This window comes from Sinocyclocheilus anshuiensis, unplaced genomic scaffold, assembly GCF_001515605.1.
Source record: "Sinocyclocheilus anshuiensis isolate Anshui unplaced genomic scaffold, SAMN03320099.WGS_v1.1 scaffold95, whole genome shotgun sequence".
NCBI classification, from domain to species: domain Eukaryota; kingdom Metazoa; phylum Chordata; class Actinopteri; order Cypriniformes; family Cyprinidae; genus Sinocyclocheilus; species Sinocyclocheilus anshuiensis.
This window is the reverse complement of record NW_015548190.1, coordinates 407831-423642: the sequence shown is the minus strand read 5'-3', so window position 1 is coordinate 423642 and position 15812 is coordinate 407831.

The window sequence follows — 15812 nt, the reverse complement described above, 5'->3', positions numbered from 1 at the left end:
AATTGTGCTATAACAAGGTGTAATAACAAAGTGTAAAGCTAATATTTTATCCACAAACTACCATTTCAGTATGGAGCCAGATCAGCCTAAAAAATAATACATTTACAAAACAAAATTCATAAATGCACAGCACAATTTACATTTACAAAATCTGATTCGTAAATTTAAAACACAATTCATAAATACACAAGTAAAAGCATAAATATTTCCCCAAATGCATCTTACCTAAATAAATTTAAAATGTTTACACAAATATGTATATATCAAGTTCTTGAATTTATTTCCATCACACATTTATGAATGATGTTACATGTATTTATGGATCGTTGAATCTGCATTTGCAAATCGTCACGCATGCGTGGACTGCTTTGAATTTGTGTGCGGTATTTTTGAGACCTTCCTGATAGGTTAAGATTCATAAATATCTTTTTATGGTGGATGTTCCGTTCAGCCAATCGCGGTGAGATTTTAATCCACCAATCAAAATGCTCCTTACTGAACAGACTCAAGAAGCTCAATGCTGCGCTTGTACTGTGCATTGTTTCTATGATCGGGTCCTTGATGTGAAGACATTTTAATGGGTACTCTTTTTTTAGCACCTGATTATAATTTCTAAAATGTCCAGATATTTCATTTAATAACAACAATTATGTAATGTGTTCTGCTGTTGTTGTTGTTGTTGTTATTATTAGTAGTAGGCTATCAGATTCACAGTCACTTTTGATCAGGCATTAAAAACAGCTACCACCACCTGAGGGAGATTTCGAACACACACAACGGAGAGATTTCAGCATGGAGGATGAAAACCAGACTCAACGTAAAGTCTTTTTTTTTATCTGATGGCATTTTCTTATGATTATAGCTGGTTGCGATGGTAACTTTAGAACCCGCTGACTACAAACCGTATTTAAAATTACTTTAAGGTTTATTATCGAAATCGTTGTTTTATTGATTGTTTATCGCCCATCACAGGATGAATGGGCGATAAACAATCAGTAAAACAACGATTTCGATGCTAAACTATTGCATAATTTTAAATACGATTTGTAGTCAGTGGGTTCTAAAGTTACCATTGCGACCAGCTATAATCATAAGAAAATGCCATCAGATAAAAAAACGACTTTACTCACTCGTTGAGTCTGGTTTTCATCCTCCATGCTGAAATCGCTCTGCTGTGTGTGTGCAACTTTGGTGTATAAGACAGCAGGGTAGCTGTATTTTGTGCGAACGATATCAATCATAATGTGATTTAGTAGAAATTGTAATCGGGTGCTAAAAAAAAGAGTACCCATTAAAATGTCTTTACATCAAGGACCCGATCATGGAACAATGCACAGTACAAGTGCAGCGTTGAGCTTCTTGAGTCTGTGCAGTAAGGAGCGTTTTGATTGGTGGATTAAAAGCTCACCGCGATTGGTTGAACGGAACATCCTCCAAAAAAAAGATATTTATGAATCTTAACCTATCAGGAAGGTCTCAGAAATACCGCACACAAATGCCACGCACTTGTGATGATTTGCAAATGCAGATTCAACGATCCATAAATACATGTAACATCATTCATAAATGTGTGATGGAAATTAATTCAAGAACTTGATATATACATATTTGTGTAAACATTTTAAATGTATTTAGGTAAGATGCATTTGTGTGAGCATTCGGGAAAATATTTATGCTTTTACTTGTGTATTTATGAATTGTGTTTTGTATTTACGAATCAGATTTTGTAAATGTAAATTGTGCTGTGCATTTATGAATTCTGTTTTGTAAATGTATTCTTTTTTAGGCTGATCTGGCTCCATATTTCAGTAACAAGTTGAGAAATTCATTCATATATTTAAAACTGTGAGGTCCCTTAGTGGAATAAATATCTCATAGATGCTTGGAATGAATAAGAGCATGACTGGTAGTAACAGGAAAGTATATATTCCTATATTTTTTCCAGATAAGGAAATGTGTAGCATGTCATAAGATGTATGTTTTTAAGTTTCTATTTAAACATGTCAAGTTCTCCACTGGTCCATTTTTAATGTAGTAGTTTATTCTTCTATAGCAGAATGAACAAATGTTTTAATAGATGTGGTCATACCAGTACATGCAATAAAAGTCCAATTAAACAAAACTGTAAACTTTCATTTTTTCATAGGAGGAAAATGATTATCAGTAAAAGTCATAGTTAATTGATTTACCACCAGATAGACAACATATTCAGAATAGAAGTCATAAATTTCATATCAGAATGCCAATGGAACATTCCCAGCAGAATGAGACCTCAGAGATCTTTAAAAAGTTATGATCTCTTGTTGAACACATACACAAATGTCCACTATTACTTCATAGCTTTATAATTTTATGACTTATTATATAGTATGCTGACCTCCAATTCAGATGGTTTATAGACTATGATTATGTATTAAAGCTCAAATAACACTTGCAGAACTGCGTGCCTGTTTTAAACAAGAAAATATTGTGCAGAGTGGTATTTGAATGCAGGAAAACTGCATATTGTTCTTTATAATTTTGTAATGACTGAATAAACCACACTTTTCGACAATTCATTTTATATTGTAATTTTAAGTGATGTATGCAACTGAATGTAACACATATTTCTACATTTGTCAGGCACTGGTGTTTATGATTTAACAGTCCAAAAAGAATATTTCTAATGTTTATCATTTGTTATATTTATAATTTGCACAACTTGTGTATAGTTTAGGTAAAATTAAGCCTGTGCACAATATTCAAGGAATAGGATTCAAATGGCATTTCTGTATCCAAGATTATCTCTGGATGTGCCAGGGAAAGTTTCAAATAAGTAAATACCAGTGAAGGGAACATACAAAAAAGTTCTGGCCTTATAAAATATGTTCTTCAAACCATGTTTGTCACTGTGAGAGCCTCAAAGGCTTGACAAAACAAAGGAGCAAATATATAAAAACATGTTCATGACCATTATGTGGAAATATTTTCCCATTATTTCTAGGAATTTAGAAGAAGATGTAAACAAACTTAAAGTCCTCCCACACCAAGCTTGTTTAACAGTGACTAACAGGAGAGGTCAGACATGCACAAACTAATTGTGACCGTTCATTAGTGGTATTTACTAAGTCATGCATCACTATTACTATTGCTCATACTTACGGTTAGGGAACGGATCAAACTCCTAAAAATAAGCATTAAACTGTGGTACGTAACTTGTCCTCGACCAGTTTGTACTAGACATGTGATACTTAAAATCATGCAGATTATTGAGGAAAAGAGTGGTATTTCTTTACTGATCCGACTTACATTTTTGACTGTCGTCTGATAAAACGGACAAAAAAATCGTATACATTGAAAGGCCTAGGCATGAAAACCACTTTGTGTATGAGTGTGTTATAAGTCTGTCTATATTTAGGAATAACGTGGGGAAAAGGCCAGCAAAAGGCTCTTCGCCGGGGCAGTGTGTGGGAGAAGGGTGTTCATCAAGAGAAGTCTGTTGCGGTTGACAGTAAATCCCCCACAACTAGCTGCTGGAGCCCCACACCACACAAACAGCTCCCTAAACCTCTGGCACAAGCTGTCTGTTTACGTTGGGAGTCGTTTTCTGTCTGAGAGAATACTTGTTTCACAGCGCTGCAACTTTAAAGACAACTGGCACACTGAAAGGAATTTGTGTATGTGCGACATACTCTGGCTGCTTGTTACATAACTGTAAATGTGTAGTTGTTTTGTGCTGCTTAAAATGTGTTGCCTATGGCGAGAGATGATGTTCAATTTTCATGACACTAAAAGCATAAATGATATATTGAGCTCGTTCTTTACTATAGAGCTCTTTGGATTTGAGACTTTAGTCTTTGCAACTTTACAGATTTTCTTTATGCAGCAAGAGCTTGTAACACTCCAAAGAGAAAGCAAAACTTGAAATCGCATCATATGACCCCTTTGCTATATAATAGCTAGCATTTTGTGCATCCTAAATATACACAATTAAATGACATTTTCATTTGCGTAATTTGACAAAATTATAGCTGAATTGGAATTGACGCAGGAAAAAAATCTGTGCTGTTACTTTTTTTCAATTTTTTATTTATACACTGTTGTCTCATTGGAAAACAAGTAAAATAACTGGGGGAACGCTGCTTGTTGTGGTGGAAATAATGGAAGTGGGACAGTGGAAGTTTCTGAAAAATGTATATTAATTATTTTCATAATAAATATTGAAATTGTTTATATCTGTACACACTCTGTTTAGATAAAAATAGGTTTAAACTTAATATTTTAATGATGAATGTTCATAGTTTAAGATGTTAAGGGTCTAACAAAATCTATTTAAGGCATTGGATGCTAATTTTAATCAAATTTAATTATAACACTAAATTATTTGGCTCCCCATTTTGGGGGCTGTTAATGACAGCAGCTCTCAAAAACCTGATGATCTATGTTACCCAGAATGAATTATGTTCCATGTTAACATGTCACAAACTTGAACAGGATATTAAACATATTAATATAAAATAATTTTTTTAAATCATTATGTATAGGCTTAAAACTGTTGTTTTTGCTAGGCGTTTTTATATTCATGTTTATAAGTCAGATTATGCATAGGCGTATACCCAGAAATCTATTCCATAAATACATTTAAAAAATCCCTTTCTACTGTTAAACTTGCTTTGAAAAATACAGCCTGTCCTCTGTAGGACAAACAACTCTAAAAAGAAATGAACAAACAATAGCAGACCACAGAAATGTCAATAATAGTGGGCAGAAGTTTGTTTGGAGTCCATTTGTTCATCTAATGCAAGATTTTTCACAAATTCTCATTTATCTGTCCAATCCAAACAGTTGTCACACTTGACCCAAAGAGCTTCAGTACACTCAAATGCACTGACATCTGCAAGCCTACTGTATATGATCTATAGGCATCGCCCTGACCCAAAGATTACCCATCATTCCTGCACCCTGTCCTTTCTCTAAACACTGTAAGTGGGTAAAGCTGTAGCATAAGCTTCCTGGAAGCTGCATGTGGTGTTGGTTTGTCGCCGCCAACGCTCACCCGTGACTGGGCCTCTTCAAAGGTAATTACAGAGTCACACGGAGGCTGCGAGAACAGCTTGAGTTCAGCTTTCTCTGAGGAGGAAGTGGACTTACACGGTCACGATTGGGGTGACACCCATTGCGTTGACCTGTTCAGACATGGGCCACTGTGCCAAACATTGCAGCCACATGCTGGTGATGATTTAAGAAAGGTCAGGAAAGTGTGGTGTTTTCAAAGAGTGTGGTCTGTCTCTGTGTTTTTGGTTATTTTTGGTAACAAGAGCTCCTCTGCACTCTTTTTTCCTAAAACACCAATGTGGCATGTTTCTTTCATGGGTCTGTATTTCATTTTAATGCTTCAGTATAAAATAGTATTAACACAAAACCGAATACATCTTCTATTTTGCTTCATTGCTTTAGTCATATTGTTTTAAATTATGTTTTCTGTAATCAACTACCAAACAATGTTTACAGAGTTGAAGAAATGTAGCATTCCATCACTTGCTCAGCAATGGATCCTCTGCAGTGAATGGGTGCCGTCAGAATGAGAGTCCAAACAGCTAATAAAACTTCACAATAGGCATGTGACGGTATCAAATTTTCATGTTGCAATAATTGCTGAAGCTTTTATCACGGTATGCGGTATTATCACAACATTGAAAAAGGTTGCAAAAAAGTGTTGTCATAATATATCATATCATCATATGTCATAATATAAACATTATTATATTATTTTAGACTATTATTGACTTTTTGTATATCTTTATAAAAGTCATGTTCAACAGTTCACACAATGGAGGAAAAATAGATCTACTTTGTTGTCATTTGTGAAGAAAATGCGTAGGATAGATTTGTAGACAAGCAAATTTTAATAAAGTATAAGAATTGCTGCATTTTGCAATCAATGCAATGACTCATTTATAGCACATAAAAGGCACTCGTTTGTTGCCACCTACTGGCGTAAATATGTAATATCTCTGAATGAACCACTGAACGTAACATTTTGGTCAAGGGATTCAAAAGACGAGTCACTAGAATGAATCAAAATTTCCACCACTAACTTCTCGTCTACTTTCAGGTAATGGTATTTTAAGCTGTTGGGTCGGATTTTGCGGGGAATACCAGGCTTATGTTTGTAAATACAAATGATCAGGTTACTTTATGGTGTGTGGCTTAGCGACAATAAATAGTGTGTAGATGTTGAACTAGTTAGTTAGCTAGCATTTAAAAGATACACTTCTAAAGAGCAACCCTCACACTTTGTCAAAACAAAGATAGATCAAGCTACGAAGAGTCCAAAAGGGAAAGTGACAGAGCCCGTGCCAAAACAAACATCAAACCACAGCGGCAGATACTTGATACTTTTACTTGCTCAAATTACTTTTTTTTTTTCTGTTAAATATTTGTTGGAAATTCTTCTAACTCTCATGTAGCGTGACATATACGCTCCTAAATGGCCATTACATGTATAGCGATTCCTCAAACCATCAAATTTATCTGTGAAAAACAGCAGTGCCGAGTCACTGACGTGAAAGTGAAATGAAACGTGACATTTTATTGGCTAAAGTTCAGTAGTGCAGCTAAATGGTAGTGAAAGTAAATAGGGTCATATTTAATTTCATGCTGACATACATGACAAACCTTACTTTAAAAATAAAACAAAAACATTGCTCCATAATGAAAAAAGTATTAACAATTCATGATTATAATAAAATTCTATAATTATAAAAATTAATAATAAAAATAATATTTGACTAAAAATAACTCATGCCTATGCATGATCTGACTTATATAATAACTGTCCTCTGATGTAATATTTTGTTGCATCAACAGAAGCTTTGGTGCACTCTTGAGAAAAAGTTAAAAGTAGTTCATTAGTGTTTTTTAAGTACAGGAATCTCTGGCCCTTCTTGGGCTTTTTAATAGGACTGTATTTTTTATTTGATGCTATACTTGTCTTGAGAAGAGGCTATTTTAAGTGGTGACCGTGGCAGGGGTTTGTGACATACTTTTTTCCCATTTCCTGTCAGAGACGTGAAGCCTGTAAAATGTCTGTTTGAGGGACTTTACAAGGACTGGGGAGGGAGCAATAGAGCAGCGCTGTCGCTTTCTCACACAGTGCAAAAAACGTTGTTTCTTTTTAAGTATTGCCTTCTGGTGCAGCAATAAGTATCATCCATAAAGGAATGATCAGTGGGCTTCTGCCTGTTAATTAACAGCATATCTCTGTTTGAGAGCATACTGAGGAGAAACAGTGACCTGCGTCAGTTGACGTCAAATAAATGAAAGGTGTTGATGTCTCAGTAAATTGCTGTAATTAGGGCCGTCCCGGGCCCTCTGAAATTAAGTGGCAGTCCGGGCTGCAGTACAGGTTTTCCCATAGTACTGGTGCAGTTAGAGTTATGTAGTTTTAAGAATGAAAAATAAACTAATTTTGGAGTTTGACAACGAACACATTGCAACCAGGTCCCCATGTTTGTGACGGCCCTGATCGCAAAACACACAGCTATACTGCATAGTTCAAAACAATGTGAGCAAACAGATGAAGAAACCCAGAAAAACACAGAGATGAACACAACACTCCCCTCCCTCCACACACAGCTCACAGAACAGGAGACCCATAAACAAGCCAAAACGCTTTACATTTCTTTGAACATTGAACATTGACTCCCAGCCTTTATTCACCTATTTCTTGTGGTTTCTCATTAAAATTCATGAAAGTAAATAGTGTAAATTACATCACTAATGTCATAGAATAGCATAGTTCTAATAATAGCGGAGCACATTCTAACACAGTTAGTTACAACATTTCCCATCTGCGCAACTGGAATTTAAAACTGGTTAGTGTTTTCTGCTAGTTAGCGAAGCATGAAAAAACTGCTATCTAAACTATCTAAAAAAATCTAAACTGCTAAATAACAGATCGGAGATTAAAATAATAGCAGATTTGTCTCATTTTAAATGAACACTAAAAACTGAGATGAAAAGTTTACTTCAGCCAGAAATGTACTTTTGCTATGGTTAAATAAATGTTCGGTGATATCATCAAAAGATTTTTTAATTTTGGCACAATTTCTTCTCTATATAGGGGGAGAGTGGGGACGGTTGCAACACATTTTGCATTTCCTTTAGTTTCTAAGAAACTGTTTATATTAGAAAGCCAAAATTTTAATACAGTAAAGCCACATCCGTCCACTACTCACCCACACTGCTGTAACGTGTACATATGATAATATATAGAGTAATATGATACATTGTATAGACAATGTCAAATGTTGCAACTGACCCCACAACAGTCCACATGCAGGGGCAGTTGCAACATTCATTCAAATGTAATTAAAATCAGTCTTAAATATCATTTTGCAATTTGTTTATTTTATTTGTGCACAGATAGAGTCTTCAATAAGTTAAATTGGCAGCATAAAAACCAAGAATAGTAAATGGAAAAACCATTTTCAGGTAACAACCATGTTTTGGTTAATTATTACAATTCATTTGAACTACAAAATACTAATTTAATCAAAGTCAAGACACTGAAATTTAATAATAGCCTACTTCTGTTAACTTCTGTAAAAGTTTACAGAAAGTGAAGGAAATTAGTCCACCTAAGACTTGAACTGATTTTTAACCTATTCACTTAAATAAAAAAGGAGAGATACCTAACTATTGATAGGGGTTCTTTATTAATCCATACAATTACAATTATGTCATGTTATGACTAGCTTTTACATCAATGTTGTGGTAAGGGACAGCATGTTGGGACCTGTCCCTACACTGACAGCTGTGATAAAACTTGGTGTATTAACTTGACACAATACCTTTGACACATGCTAGCTATGCCTATTAGAAGCTAAGAAAACACATTAAAATAATATTATTTACAATGTTTCACTCAAACAACTTAGACAGTATGACAAAAAAATCTGAACATTAAAAAAAAATACTTTACCATGAAAATGCTTTTTTTGTAGAAGGAATGGTCACATGTGGCTGCTTTCGTCCAGGAAGGATGAGGGTCTAATTGAGCATGTGCAGTATGAATATCATCACTGTTGCTCTTTCCTGATTGAATAATAATAATAATAATAATAATTCATTACATTTATGTAGCGCTTTTCTAGGCACTCAAAGCGCTTTACATTGTCAGGGGGTATCTCCTCATCCACCACCAGTGTGCAGCATCCACCTGGATGATGCGACGGCAGCCATAGTGCGCCAGAACGCCCACCACACACCAGCTAATTGGTGGAGAGGAGACAGAGTGATGAAGCCAATCAGCAGATATGGGGATTGTTAGGAGGCCATGATGATCAGAGGCCAATGGGCAAATTTGGCCACACCTCTACTCTTTTCGAAAGACATCCTGGGATTTTTAATGACCACAGAGAGTCAGGACCTCGGTTTAACGTCTCATCCGAAGGACGGTGCTTGTTGACAGTATAGTGTCCCCGTCACTACACTGGGGCGTTAGGACCCACACAGACCACAGGGTGAGCACCCCCTGCTGGCCTCACTAACACCTCTTCCAGCAGCAACCTTGTTTTCCCAGGAGGTCTCCCATCCAGGTACTGACCAGCTCAACCCTGCTTAGCTTCAGTGGGCAACCAGTCTTGGGCTACAGGGTGATATGGCTGCCAAAGAAAAAAGCCATGTTGCAACTGCCCCTAGTTGCAACCGTCCCCACTCGTCCCCTAGTGTTCATATCGCAACTATAAATAGCGCAAATTTTGTTATGCTAGGATGTGTGGAAATATTTAAACCATGTGTATTACAACTAACCCGCATTAGGTTGTGCCCCGCGCACCCCTAGTTCACCCAAAATTTACCCTCAGGCCATTCAAGATGTAGATGAGTTTGTTTATATCACTTGCTCAGCAATGGATGCTCTGCAGTGAATGGGTGCCATCAGAATGAGAGTCCAAACAGCTGATAATAACATCACAATAATCCACAGGTAATCCACACCAGTCCAGTCTATCAGTAAACGTCCTGTGAAGCGAAAAAGCCGCATGTTTATAAGAAACAAATCCAACATTAAGACGCCTGAACTTTACAGTGACCCTATAATGCTATTTCGAATATTGCCATTAATGCAGTGTGTAATGTAGCTGTATGTCAGGGTTGTCCAATCCTGCTCCTGGAGGGCCGCTGTCCTGCAGAGTTCAGCTCCAACACCAGTTAAACACACCTGAAGCAGCTAATCAAGATCTTAGGCATACTAGAAACTTCCAGGCAGGTGTGTTGAGGCAAGTTGGAGCTAAACTCTGCAGGACACCGGCCCTCCAGGACCAATTTTTGAGACCCCTGCTATACCCACTTCCGTGACGGCTACACATTCATGGTAACACATTTGCATAATTTCCACCTATGTTCCTCGTTGGCCGGTCGCGAACAGCTTCACCCGCCCTCAAACACATCATTTTACTAACGACTGCTTCTGTAATCTCGGGCAGTTCAATGCAGGATTCACAAAACGCTTGCTCTTGAAAGATGAGCTCAGTGCTCAGTTTATTTGAGCAGCTGGCTCCACTGAATCACAACCTGTAAGTATGATAAATAATAGATGTTTATATTTTTTATCAAGCGTTCAAAATACAGAATTATGGTGATGGGCGCATCGTTTCCGACACGCGCTGAACGCGGTAGACCAATCACAACAGACTAGGCCATCTGACCAATCAGAGCAGAGTAGACTCAGGAAAGAAGAGGTTTAGAGCAACTGAATCTTAGAACTGCTCCAAACGAATTGAGAATTTGAAAATCATTGGAAAATGAGGTGATAGTAAATGCATATTTTGAGAAAACAAAAGCGTTTTTTTGACATTGCATGCATGTAATCCTATTGTAGGAGACTCCCAAACAATATTAGGAACCTTAAAAATGGCATAATAGGGGGAACTTTAAACTGTTATTCTAGCTAAAACACAAGTCTGTAATCCATAATAACGCTTCCTCCAGTAAAAGGTTCATCCCCTCTTGTCCTTTCACATCAACGTATTTGTTTAGAGCTGTTTTGAACTATTTTGGCTGGTAAACTGTGCTTGATCTTGCATATTTCTCTCCTTATTCAGACGAGATGACTTTTTCTATGGAGAGAGCAAGATTATAGGACTCATACTTTAGCCAGAAGCAGCCATTTAAAGTTAAAAACATCTTAATGATGGACTTGTTTCTTACAAACACACAAGACATTAACTGATGGACTGAAGTGGTGTGGATTACTTGTGGATTATTGTAGTGTTTTCATCAGCTGTTTGGCCTCTCATTCTGACGGCACCCATTCACTGCAGAGCATCCATTGGTGAGCAAGTGATATAATGCAAAATTTCCAAATCTGTTCCCATGAATAAACAAACTCATCTACATCTTGGATGAGCTGAGGGTGAGTACATTTTCTACAGATTTTCATTTTTTGGTGAACTATTGTTTAAAATAAAAACAATTAAAGAGAGTAAAAAATGCAGTTAGTTAACAGAAACCAGTCTCTGTTTAGTGCTTGGAAGGTTAAGTGTGCTCATAGGTTGTTTGTTGTGTCTCCAACAGCAGGTGGCGTCATTGACTAGAACAAGAAGCAACTTTAGTGGATTCCTGTCATCAGTGCTGTAAAGTAGTGAGCTTGCCTGACATGTCTTGTGGTACTTTGTTTTGACAGAGAAAAACTATAGAGTAATGCATCAAGCCTCTTAAGGGCTTCAGGGCTTTCTCTTTATGCCAGTAATTCCCAATACAAATACAGTTTTATGGGAACAGATTATATAAATTAAATGAAAATATATATTGTTATGTTTGCAGATAGTTTTAACATAAATCTAGAATAAATCCCAAGCTTTCTCTCTTTTCAAATTATAGAGGTAAGAGATAAGATGGACTTGGAACGCAATTCATATTTTTCTGAGAAAAAAAAGCAGGTCTTTTGAGTCATTGTAAATATTTCCTTTCAATGGGAGATAATAATAGAAACCGGTCGCAGATGTGTGGGCTAAAGACGTGTCAGTCGCACTTTCACTTCCTCTGCACAACAGTGCACTTATTGTTGAATCTCTTTCGAAACAATATAATGATACAGTTATTCAGTACAAAGCAAACAGATCAAACACAAGATTAAACAGGAAAGCGTCATCTTGCCTGAAGCTTCATCAAAGAAGATGCATTTTATCAGATTCGTTTATACCTTCATACCTCCTGAACTCAAAGTGCCTTTGCTGCGACTTAACTACTTTTAAGAGAGAGTAATTAGTGCTTCTGCTTTCAATGACCTACTTCAGTTGCATTTGATGTTTATTATCTGCAGAAGTCAAGGGCTCCTGTGATGTGGCTTTTTTATTTTTTGGAAGGACGCACAAAGAAATCACTTTGCTATTTAACTGCTATTAGACCGGTATTTCACCCAACATATTCTGTTAAGCAAGCTTCAATAATGAGAGCTCCGAGAAAAAACAAATTAGATGAAGAGAACTTGTATGTACAGATACAATATAATATCTAAAGAGAAATAATAATACAATATAATATATAAAGAGAGATAAATGCACCAATTCAGAATGAACTTGACAGTTTCATAAAGTACGTCTATCTAATTATTATTATTATTATTATTATTATTATTACTGATACATACAGCAAGGATGTATTTCAAGGATCTATTTCAAATAAATGCTGTTCTTTTAAATTTCCTGTTCAGCAAAAAAATAAATAAATAAATAAAATAATCATATAATAAAAAAACAAAATGTACAACACAAATCAGCATATTAGAATGATTTCTGAAGGATCATGTGACACTGAAGACTGGAGTAATGATGCTGAAAATTCAGCTTTGATCACAGGAACAAATTACATTTTAAAATATATTTAAATACAAAACATTTATTTTAACCCTAAAAAGGGCAAAACCATAAAGAGACGTCAGAAAATTAATTTATTGCTATTTTCCATCTTATTGGGACTCAAATAATACAATTTCATGATTTTTTATTTAATTTAATTTTTTTATGTTTGTATTCCCCAGGATACATCGCTACTTTAGGGGTATAAATTCACTGAAAACAGAACACTTGTTTATCAATGCTTGTTACAACATGGTTGTAATTCCTGAACGCATACAGAATACAGACCTAAGGTTGGTCTCTTTTTAAAGAAAACACATAGCAGCTTATTGCTGAAGTGAAAGCACTTCAAAAAAATAAAGCATTAAAAAGTTATAGAAGTTTAAGTTTACAGTAAAGATAATGTAGTATAGGCTACTATTTTTTTTATTTTATATCTCTCTATAATCTATTATATCACTCTATAATTGCTATAAAATCAAAGCCATATGTTTAATCAAGTTATGTTCCAAATTTAAAGTTGACATCACAAAAATTGTGGTTTGATGCCGTCACAAATCAATCATTTGCTGTCACAATATCACTTCTGTTACAAAACAGTTACTAAATATGAAACCTTGACTGTCAGATCTTTCCAAAGATATGTGTTTTGTCAAGATTACAAAAAGATTAGATTTTCTAAAACACAAGCCACAAAGTCTATAGGTTTTTATATTTTGATTTATACCCCTAAAAGGGCGACGTATCCCCTGAGATACAAACATTTAGAGACAGATTACAAAAAATGTAAGCATTTCATTCATAAAATTTCAATGTAAACCTAATAAGCGAATGCTGAACAACAGCTTTTTAAACAGGTAAGTCCCCTCCAACGTGTGTAAATATGTGAACTAGGTCAACCTTGATGAGCAGAAGAGACTCTTTCAAAAACATTAAAAAAAAAATCCCACCAAGCCCAATATGTTGAGCAGTAGTGTATTTTAAGAATAGAATATCACACATAAAGTTGAATAAAGGCCTCTGTCTACATTTTGTCCGGATACAGGTGGAAGACAAATAAATTAGAGCCATTTGCATTTAGTGAATGATGCAATCATCATACATTTTGACTAGATTATCAATCTTTTAATAACCATATCTGAAACATACTAGCCAACCAAGTAATTGAAAAAAAAACATTCAACAAACAAACATCCAACTAAAATGTTTCAGAAAAAAAAAAAGTTCCATGAGTGATGTTTAAATAACACTTTGAGAACATTATTAAAGACCAAAAAACTCTGAACAAACGTTAAAGTTACTGGACAAATGTTTGTTCGTAACGTTGAGAGAACCTTGCCAGAATGTTCTGAGAATGTTCCCTGTTAGCTGGGATGATATCAGTGTGCTAAAACTTTAAATCACTTTAGAATTATTCTTTGAATAGAGTGACAGTCAGCAATGTGGAGTTTAGTAACAAAAGATGCTTTGCTGATTCTGCATTCTGCAGCATTTCTATACAGTTGTTGTGAATGTGGCTTGAAAATGGTAAATATCCTTTAAGTGGAAAGTTTGTGGCACTGGCCTTGACTCATCGTTTTCCACTCTTAAGATTTGTGTTAGAAAGCATAGAGACTGAAAACAGACACATTTTTATATAAAACTATTCTGATTTGCGTATGGTAAAATGTTATCCGCTAATCTGTCTGTTTCTCTTTAATTTCTCTTTCTGTTCTGTTTTTCATTTCGGTTCTTTATGATGTTCTTGAATAGTCCCGTGTGGGTGGAAGATGGTGGTGAGGTACATGGAAAACAAACAAAAAAGACATTAAGATACTTTACATGCCACTTGCTGGAAGTCTACAACCACACGGCCTCTGTAGTACTTCCTCTGTTCGTGGGCTTGTGTCGTTTTCCAGTCAACTGTTACTTTTAATCTGATTATATGCATTGGTTTTATTTTAAGGCAGAGGCTATTTGCACTAAGTGTAAGTAATAGTTAGATGCTAGTAGTTATTTAAATTTAGTGGAAATAGTGGCGTATACTATTTGCAACTCGGTGTATTGTAGTAGCCTACATTATAAAACAGAACACAATAATAATAACATATTCAGTTTATATGATTTTATTTATTAAATTCATAAGTGGATGCTACCTTATTGGGACCTTACTTCTCCCTACAGCCCACCTCTAAACCTGTTTATTTCCTTGTATATTTAGGCACTTTATTTCTGTTTTTTGAATATTTTCTTTAAAGCCGGGTTTGTCACATCAAAAGCTAAAGCCACTGTTCTTCTCTCCACATCACTACTCATGTTACCAGACCCGTTTCTTTTGTCATTTTGTCTGGTTCAACCAGACAATGGTGAGTGGAGTTTCTGCAAATAGCCTTTGCTGAAAAGACAAATTATTTGTACTTAGTGTTAATAGACAGTCCATAAGAAGTGGCGAAATGTTGTAAAGTTGGTATGAAACGGAAATTACAATCTGTCTTTTCTGCCCTGTGACATATATGAAACAGCTTATTGAAAAAAATATATATATATAAGGTGGAACTTGATTTTGACTGTTGGGAATTGATTGGATCGTTTACTAATTGCTGGAATTTCATGTGTGTGAAAGGTAAAAAGATACGTTGATGTCCAAAAAAAAAAAGTATTTATAATAACCATAGCAATATTCCATTTAAAAAAAGTCTAGTTTAAATTTCACGATTTTAAGATGTCGAATGGGGTTCATAGATAGCATATTTTCATGTGTAATAATAATGTGCTATAATAATAATAAACAAACAAATACTCAAAATTTTGACATTTTCTAAACTTAAGTGGATGCTATTTATAATTCTGGCCTATTTTATTTTATTTTTAAGATTTGAAAAGCTCCTATTGACTAAATATGCATCATTAAAATGTAACCAACATCATTAATATTTCCATAGATAATACACTATAACTGGCATTCATTATTGCACTTATTTGCATAATAAA